Below are 10,319 nucleotides of genomic sequence, written 5' to 3'. Positions count from 1 at the left end.
TGACTCTTAAAATTGGCATATGGGTCTTTACCTTTATACCTAATATATATGTTTTTGGAATTCTGACCTGCCATTCAAATCTGTCAAACTCTTGTAAAATCTTGATTCTTCATCTAATGTACTGGCTTTCCTGTCAGCTGCACATTTAAGTAGGTTTTTCCATGTTTTTGTAAGTGTTATCATAGTATTGTAAAAAAAGCTTGCACTTTGCAGTGAGACAATCTTGGTTTTTAATCCCAGCTTCCTGTACCTGCTGTCTAATGTTGACATGTTATTGAAACTCCCTAAGCCCAGTTTCCTCATATCAAAATGAAGATGATAACAATTTTTACCTTTTAGGTTTGTTGTGAGCATTCACAATAATATAAGTACCTGTTGCTGAGTAGGTGATGGTTTTGGTAGTAGTAGTAGTAATAATAATAATAATAATAATAATAATAATAATAAATGTTTTTGTGATATGGACTCAGAATCAATTCTCTTATTTTCTTTCTCCTTATCTGAGTCAAATTTAATATGTTGGATAGGGCTAAGAACAGAGCCATAGAGCCTCTAGAGACCATTCTCTAGGTTGACATCCATGAATTAGACAAATATTATTGAGAAATAAATATTTATTGAGCACAGCTGTACTTCAGTACTATTCTAGTGATTACGGGTATAGTGGTAAAAAAAAAAAGACAGCAAAATCCCAGCCCTCATGGAACTGACATTCAAAAGGGCAGGGCTACCATATAATGTAGGGACATCATTCACATAGAATTTGTTGGCTCTGCAAAAGGAGGAGACAGATATACATACATACATAAATATATACATACACACACACACACACACGCACGCACATCTCATAGTGTACATAATACAATGTCAGATGGTAGTAAGAGCTAAAATGCATAATGTGACATTAGCTAATTGCAAGAACTATGTAGACAAATAAAACAAGGTACTCAGAGTATGATAGGGGGTAAATGCTATCTTAGATGATTAGAGAAGACCTCCCTAAGGAGGAGACATTGGGGAGAGTCCTGTTGGAGGGAGGATGAGAGCTATGCAACTCTCTGAAGGGAAAGGCTCTAGTCAGAAGGACACTGATTTATAAATTCAAGCATTTTTGGTATGAATGGTCAACCAGACATTTATTTTCTTAAAAACAATGTCTTACTTACCCATCAGATGCCAAGAGTATTAAGAGACTTTGTAAATATGCTTGCCCTAATTGATATAAACCACAGATGGATCTGAGCTTGTTTGGGGGGTTTGGGAAGGCACAGGATTTGTATTCCCTTGTTCATATGAAGGTTTTTCTCTCTCTGGTGTTTCTCTCTGAAAAGATGTATGACTTCATGGAATGTAAAGCAAAGGGGACCCCATCAGCCAGCCAGATCATCTGAGTCAACCCTGGTAACCCAAAGAGTTATAGGAGCCTCAGCCAGGTAGCTCTCACATCTCTCATGGTGTAGATGGCATCCCCACTTTCACCAGTCCTTAAACCTATAAAGAAGAGGAATGCAGGATCTTTATTACTTTTCCCAAGTGAATTCGTCCTGAATCCTAGTGATTACCACTTCCTTTTCTAAAGGCTCACAAATTGTCTATATAATCATTTTAGAGTATTACCGAGTTTCGAAGTCAAGCTTGTGGATCTGTACATCACGGAATGCACCGTTCTTCTCATGTTGAAAAATTGGAATACTGTTTTTCTAGCTCCATTGCCCTGGTACCTTTTCTAGTCTTTATGATCCCGTAAAGATTACTGACAGTGACCCTTAGATTACATCTGCAAAGTCTCCATACTCTGGGATGTAATTTGTTTTGGCCTGGAGGCTTGAACTCATTTAAAACGGCAAGATGGTTTCTTGCTATCACCTTACTTATCTCATACTTCAATTGCTTCTAAACTACATTTATTCAACCCTCCTGAGTTTAAAGATCATTCTCCTTGATAAAGAAGATGGAAATACAACAGAGGTTGAGATATATGACTTTCTGTTTGTTGTTTGTTAATGTTGTATCATGTGCCCCAAGCAGTGAGTGTGTTTTTTAGGTTCATCCTTTTTACTTTGATTGTAGCTGATAAGGGGTGTGTGTGTGTTTCTGAGTTTGTGGATGAAAGGCTTAAGCATATTTCACATAAACATATTCACTACAGTGCATTGAGGGATTAACTCTCCTATCATGTTCTTTCAGTTCAACACTCCTATGCACATTTTCTCTTGTTTTAGCATTTAGTTATGAGTGAAGGCTCTGGAACCACACAGTCCAAGGGCAGATCCTGGCTGTTCCACTTCCTGTAGCAGTGAGACCATGGACAGGTTAGTTAACCTCTCTGAACCTGATTTACCTCACATGTAAAGTGGAGGTAATAATGCTTACCTCCTAGGACTTCAGAGTCAATGATTTAATACACATAAAGTGCATAGAATAGTGTTTGGTACATAGTAAGTGCTTATCACAACCAGCACCACCATAATCATTTCTAATGCATTCTTTTATTTTTTATTTTTTATTTTTATTTTTTTGCGGTAGGCGGGCCTCTCACTGCCGTGGCCTCCCCCGCAGCAGAGCACAGGTCCCGGACGCGCAGGCCCAGCGGCCATGGCTCACGGGCCCAGCCTGGCATCCCCACTTTCACCAGTCCTTAAACCTATAAAGAAGAGGAATGCAGGATCTTTATTACTTTTCCCAAGTGAATTCGTCCTGAATCCTAGTGATTACCACTTCCTTTTCTAAAGGCTCACAAATTGTCTATATAATCATTTTAGAGTATTACCGAGTTTCGAAGTCAAGCTTGTGGATCTGTACATCACGGAATGCACCGTTCTTCTCATGTTGAAAAATTGGAATACTGTTTTTCTAGCTCCATTGCCCTGGTACCTTTTCTAGTCTTTATGATCCCGTAAAGATTACTGACAGTGACCCTTAGATTACATCTGCAAAGTCTCCATACTCTGGGATGTAATTTGTTTTGGCCTGGAGGCTTGAACTCATTTAAAACGGCAAGATGGTTTCTTGCTATCACCTTACTTATCTCATACTTCAATTGCTTCTAAACTACATTTATTCAACCCTCCTGAGTTTAAAGATCATTCTCCTTGATAAAGAAGATGGAAATACAACAGAGGTTGAGATATATGACTTTCTGTTTGTTGTTTGTTAATGTTGTATCATGTGCCCCAAGCAGTGAGTGTGTTTTTTAGGTTCATCCTTTTTACTTTGATTGTAGCTGATAAGGGGTGTGTGTGTGTTTCTGAGTTTGTGGATGAAAGGCTTAAGCATATTTCACATAAACATATTCACTACAGTGCATTGAGGGATTAACTCTCCTATCATGTTCTTTCAGTTCAACACTCCTATGCACATTTTCTCTTGTTTTAGCATTTAGTTATGAGTGAAGGCTCTGGAACCACACAGTCCAAGGGCAGATCCTGGCTGTTCCACTTCCTGTAGCAGTGAGACCATGGACAGGTTAGTTAACCTCTCTGAACCTGATTTACCTCACATGTAAAGTGGAGGTAATAATGCTTACCTCCTAGGACTTCAGAGTCAATGATTTAATACACATAAAGTGCATAGAATAGTGTTTGGTACATAGTAAGTGCTTATCACAACCAGCACCACCATAATCATTTCTAATGCATTCTTTTATTTTTTATTTTTTATTTTTATTTTTTTGCGGTAGGCGGGCCTCTCACTGCCGTGGCCTCCCCCGCAGCAGAGCACAGGTCCCGGACGCGCAGGCCCAGCGGCCATGGCTCACGGGCCCAGCCACTCAGCGGCATGCGGGATCCTCCCGGACCGGGGCACGAACCCGCGTCCCCTGCATCGGCAGGCGGACCCCCAGCCACTGCGCCACCAGGGAAGCCCTCTAATGAATTCTTGTGATCTTTCAAATATATTTAAAGAGTCTGACCTCATCCGAGAGCTTCCTGGTCAGCCACAGTTTTGCCCATTCAATCCAATTTTTGTATCTTGTGTTTCTGTGTATCCACTACCAAACAGTGAGAATTCATAAGAAAATGATGATGTGAGGCTCTCAAAGACCATGAATCATCAAAGAAAGATTAAATTACATTTAGTGTGCTTATGGCAGCAGCAAAATAAATGGATGAATTTTTTAAAAGACTGTCATTTGAATCTGGTTTGAAATTTAAAAAAAAGGACTTTCTTCCTCATCAGGGAATTCAAGTAACCAGTGCACCCATTTCCACGCCTTCTGGCTTAGTTTGAATGCTAAAGGAAAACTTATCTTAGTCCCATATGAAGCCAAACAGATCCACAACACCTCATGGGAATCCTAAAATATTGTTTCATAACAGTATGAAAAGGTAAACTTGCAATCACCAAGGGAATCCAGAGCTATCAGATCTTGGGACAATACTAGGGACTTGGGTGGAAGCTTTGATAGATTTGAGTGGTTGCTGTATGCAAGGGACTCTCCATTCCCCTGCCTTTATGTTTTCATGACGGATTTCCTTTGTCATAACAATCATAACATTCCTGGCATTTTCTGATAGGAGAAAGAACTAAACTTACTTAACTCAGACCTTTCTTTCTTGGAGGTCTCCATTCTACAGTGTACTGACACATGTTAGAAACTTACAGAAGCAGCTCCTGCCTGGGTGGGCAGGGTTCTACAGTAGTGTAGCGATGCCTGTGATTGGTGGGTAAATCTGCCTAGTCGAGAAGTAGTGTTAGCAAGTCCATTTGTGCCCAGACATCAAGCCAAATTCTCAAATCAGTTCTATCAGTAATAATAGTAAAGCTGATGTTTTGATCTCTATTTGTCTGTCTTCCTTGTCTTGTTTCTCAATATATTCTTTTTTTTTATTCAAACAAAGTCTCAATATATTCTTTTTTTTTTGCAAGATGATTATAGGTTTTATTTTATTTTATTTTATTTTTAACATCTTTATTGGGGTATAATTGCTTTACAATGGTGTGTTAGTTTCTGCCTTATAACAAAGTGAATCAGTTATACATATACATATGTTCCCATATCTCTTCCCTCTTGCGTCTCCCTCCCTCCCACCCTCCCTATCCCACCCCTCCAGGCGGTCACAAAGCACCTAGCCGATATCCCTGTGCTATGCGGCTGCTTCCCACTAGCTATCTACCTTACATCTGTTAGTGTATATATGTCCATGCCTCTCTCTTGCTTTGTCTCAATATATTCTTAACTTGAGAACTTGATATTATTTATTGATCCTCTCTTACGTCCAATGATGCAAACAATAAGACTGAAGATAAGCAATATTCATTATCTCCTTTCTTCAAATGTAACCAAGATATGAACCAAGACTGTCTTTAAGCAGCTTGTGCAAAAATAACCTGATTGACTTTTCCCTCGGAAAAACCTGCCCTTATTTCTACCTTTCATCAGGGTCAAACAGACAAACAAGTAAACCTAGAAACCTGTGATGAAAAAGGAGCTATTGGCAGCACCTAGGCAGAGGGAAAAGCTATATTGAGCTGATTGGAAAATGACTTTCAGAGCTGGGGTGGGAAGCTATTTTTTAGAATAGGAGGTAGAGGAGTGTCAGTGTCCCAGGGAAAAGGTAAAGTTTGACCAGAATGAAGGGCTGAGGTCGTTAGATGCACAAAAACTAAGATTGGAAGTTTCTTAAAATTGTTGTCTGTACAAAGATCCATGCAGTGCCTAGATGCATTTTTAATTTCTCTTAACAAGTTCATACCAAGCTTCATCCTTATTGAGCTAGAGAGAGTTAAAGAGTAGACTAGAGAGTGGAAATAAGGCAAAAGGTGGCCTGGATGTACAGGTAATGGGATGGATGTGAAGAACCCAAGAAGTAGGACCAGTTTTGAAAACTAGTTGATGAGCACAATTCAAACAGATTTACCAGAAGAGCAAACCCTAGAAGTGCTATACAGGACCTTCCAGGAGTGGAAGGAAATGAGCTGAGGAAAACTTAGAGTTCTCAAGGTGGAGAACCAAGGAGAACTCCAGTGAACCACAAAGTTAATTGCAGGAAAGCCCAAAGATAGCATTCTTTGGAATTCAAATGGGAGATTGGTTTTCCTAGAGGCCAGATACCGGAGTTGAATCTAAATCCAAAATTCACGCACTATTTATTGATCAATTGCTATATCCCCATCACCATGCCAGAAACTGGTAAAAACATGGTGAGGCAACATGACCTAACTATTGCTGTCTTGTAGCTTACAATCTGGTGAGAGGTAGGGTCAATTAAGAAGTTGCAAGTGCCATGTGGTACAGGGTGCCATGGCAACACAGAGGCTGTACCTGATCCAGTAGCTGGGAGGTAGGTCAGGAAAATCTTTCTGGAGAAAGTTCCTTCTAAGCTGAGACCAAAAGGCAAGTCAGAATTAGGTGATCAAGGAAGAGCATTCCAGGCAAAATGAGTAGGAAGTGGCAAGGCCTGGGAGATGGGCAAGAAAGAGCTTCAGAGTTACGCACTCAGAAAGCTGCAAGTGGGTCAATATCATGCTCCAGGTACTTTTTGTAGGTAGTCATTTGCCTGAGGTTTGAGTCTGCAGAAAAAATAAAAATGGGCCTTGGCAAGGTCTCCAGGTGGAGAATGTCCTTTGGTGTCTGTTCGTTGGGATGCAAGGGATAGAGGAATAAAAAGTGGCATTGATGGGGGCTCCAGGTGAGTGGAGTGGGTGTTGTGAGATTCTCTGGATGCTGAGGCAATGCTCAGAGGGACGGCATGCTACTAAGTCCAGAAGAAAAGATTAATACTGCATAGGAAATTGAACCTTGTGCATGGCCAGGAAAAAAACACAATTTAGTTTTATATGTTACATTTAAATAATAGTCATTTGTAACTGCATAATGAAATTTGTGAACAAAAGTTCATTTCCAGAAGAATAATCTCTAACTGATATGCAGTGCCTCAGTAGGATTTGTCCAGGTTTTAATTTTAGTGTGAATAAATAATGTAAGATACTAGGCTGGTGAGATAAAAGGAAATCTCTGTACTTTCATCTCTCCATGATGGAAATAATAACTACTTTATTTCACAACAAGCTTCCAATTAGTTTCTGTGAAATATTATTATCCCCTTTTTTCAGATGCTGTAGCTCATTTTGAAACTTAATTTTGATAATATATAAACATTTCTGAAACTTGCTCTACAGAAATGACAGTTATATTTGGAAAGAGGAATCCTGTTGAGCTGTAACTGTATTATTTGGGTCTGCTCTAAATAATAGTAAAAATAAATAAAAGAGAATTAGTCAAAGTGTAATCTGGTTTCACGGCTATTTGTGACCCGGCATGGACTTAACTTTACCCTAGAGTATAGATCAAGGTTACTTCCTCCAAAGTTGTTCAGTGGACATTTTTCCTTCAAGACTAGTTATGCTTCACTTGAGGTTATATATTGTCTTTTCCCCATTTAAAGAGGTGATATTATTTAAATAATTAATGTACTCATTCATTAAACACAACGAGCACTAACTGTGTACTAGACACTGGGCCAGGTACTGGGGTTTGTGTGGTGAATCAGGCAGCTGTGACCTTTCTTTTGAGGTGCTTACAGGTTAGAGGTACTTGAGGAATTCCAAAGGTACTTAGTGGGGAGAGATTCTTCCACCCAAGTTTTCCCCTAGATCCTGTAAAAATAAAGATCACATATTTTAATTAGTATTTTAACTCAGGACCTGACAGTTATCTGTGAATCATTCCAGATGGATAAACTGAGGCACAGATTACTCAGGCTCAAATGTAATAAAGTGTGATTGTAATAAAGTGGTGATTTCAGTTGAGAGGTTGGTCCCGTGATGAGTTCCTCACTTCTTAGGCCCCATAAGCTCACTTTTCTACGATTGCAGTATACTGTTCACTCTGTTTTTCTTCCCTCAGTGCAGAAAGGCAGACTTTTTGCATTGTTAGTGCAGACTTTCTGGTGATGCTACTTTTCAGATGAAGAAGACAAGGCCGGGGAAGTTTACCCAAGGCCACTTATCACTTTTATGGAGGAGCCAGAATCACAATTCCTACCCTTTGAGTTTCCAGGCTGTTGCCTAGCTACCAAACCTCCCTGCCTCTTCTGCTGCACAGCAGCCGAGCAGGCACTTAATAATCATAATTGGTGGTGCTGGCTAAAAGGGAGAGCTCAGAGTGATTCTGGGAGTTTGTTTTCACATACCAGTGAATTTTATTCTTCTTGTGGTCAATAACCTCTACCCATTTGTTTTAGATAGCATCCTTGTCTTAGTCTACAATGTAGCTTTCTTATGTACATTGATGACTTCTCTCTCTTTCTCAACTATTCTCTGGGGGAATTCAGTTGCTGTCTACAGGTATTACATATTAAAAAACAAAAACAGAACAATGTCTGCCCTGGGGCTTCCCAGAGAAGTCTCACTATAGCAGTCTATGTGATCCAAGTGATAGAAAACTCAATACAAACTTGCTTAAACAGAAAGAATTAGTTGACTCATATTTAAAAAAAAAAGGGTAAACTGGCTTTCGGAATGGCTTGTCTAGGGGCCAAACAGTGTGACAGGGATCAGTGTCTTGGGTACCTTTGGCCACTTAGAGAAGCAAGATGACCGCATACTCATACCACCATACAGGAAGAGGGATTTGCCCTTGAGGAGCCCCAGCTAAGGCATCACTGTGACTCCAGTTGCTCTGATTGGATTATATGCCCACAGTCCAAGAGACACCCTGCCCAGGGTGATGGGAGGGATGGGATATGTGGATTGGTTTAGGTTAATTACTGTCTATCCCTAGAACTGGGGATGAGGGTGTGGTCAGCCTCATGGAGACCAGATTAGTCAACAGTGGGAGCAGTGAAGTCCTTCAAGGAAATTAGGATATTACTGCTGTAAGGAGGGGGAAATGAGTACTGGGAAGGTAACCAAAAGTGCTCATTACCAGGGAGAGAGTTCCTGACTTCTGTTTTGAGCATGTGTGTGAGGTGCTTTTAAGGCATTCAAGAGATGATGGATTCATGGACTTAATCTCAGAGCAGAGTTCTGGGCTGGATACACCTTGGGAGTAATTTGCATAAAAGTAGTCATTGAACCTAAGGGAGTGGATAACAGTCAACTAGGGGGAGGAATATACACTGAGAAGAGAAGAGGACGAAGGACCAAGTATTGAAGGATTCTAGCATTGAGTTGGAATTCTTCTAGTTAAAGGAGAATTAACCTGAAAATAGAAGAAGGAATAGCCAGAAAGGTAGGAAGAAATCCTGGCCTCATTTAATGAGCAATAAAATGTAACAATAGCTGCTTCCTTGGAATCCATAGTCCAGAAACAAGGCTTGAGTTCAAAACTGGTGGTAATGTAGAGAATTTCAGTTCCACAAGTTAAGTGTTATATTGGAGGTATGAACCTCCAGCGCCTCCAGTGGGAGCACAAAGAAGAGCATGGCTAATTGTTCTTGGGGGAGAAAGGGATCATGTGAGAAGTCTTGAAAGATGAAAAAGATGTTGCCATTTGGAGAAGGAAAAAGCTCCAGGTCCAAGCTGAACTTACATAGGAGATTTAGGAAGGAATCAGAACTAAGAGAGCGTAACCTAAACTATGAGCACTTTAGGAAATAGGCAAGGACTAAGTAGGGTTATGTTGGCTAAGGGAGAAAAGCTGGAGGTATCATATAGGTCATGTTTGTGGATGGCTATTTATCTTAGGGCTTGACTGTATCACTCCATCACTTCAAAAAGTAACTTGACTGGCCTTTATCCTGGATTGGCTGGTTGGTTAACATATTATCTGTGTGTGTGTGTGTGTGTGTGTGTGTGTGTGTGTGTGTGTGTGTGTGTTGCATTAGAAAGATAGACTCTAAATTAAAAGGGTTTTATTAGGTTGATATTGACTTGTTGCTTACTGTTACTTCCAAAGCAAGGACAGGAAGAACTATGGTTACATTTCAACAAAGGTGATTTAAGGTAGACATTAGGAAGTGTTTTCTTAATGGTGACATTTATTTTGTCTGCATTAGCCTTCCAAGTTATAGGCTCAGTCAGACAATGATAACTTTCAAAGAAAGGAAGACTGTACAACTAACAAGCAAACAAACAAAAACCAGAAATAACTAAAATCTGTAAAGTTTATTGGGGTTGGGGGAGTTGAGGAAGTTACATCTGGAGCAATCACCACAACAATTTCAATTACCTAGGGACCTGTTTCTAAAGGAGTTACGATTTAGGGATCTGGGTTTTAGGATAGGGCATAATTTCCGGGCATTTCTGGTAGAGGATAGCTGTGATAGGCAGATAAAAATGGCCCCTAAAAAAATGTCTACATCCTAATTTTTGGAACCAGTGAGTATATTGTTGCATGGCAAGGAAGAATTTAGATTGTAGATGAATTTAAGGTT

The sequence above is a fragment of the Lipotes vexillifer genome, unplaced genomic scaffold (assembly GCF_000442215.2).
Source record: "Lipotes vexillifer unplaced genomic scaffold, Lipotes_vexillifer_v1.1 scaffold443, whole genome shotgun sequence".
In the NCBI taxonomy this organism is placed as follows: Eukaryota; Metazoa; Chordata; class Mammalia; order Artiodactyla; family Lipotidae; genus Lipotes; species Lipotes vexillifer.
This window is presented reverse-complemented; position numbering follows the sequence as displayed.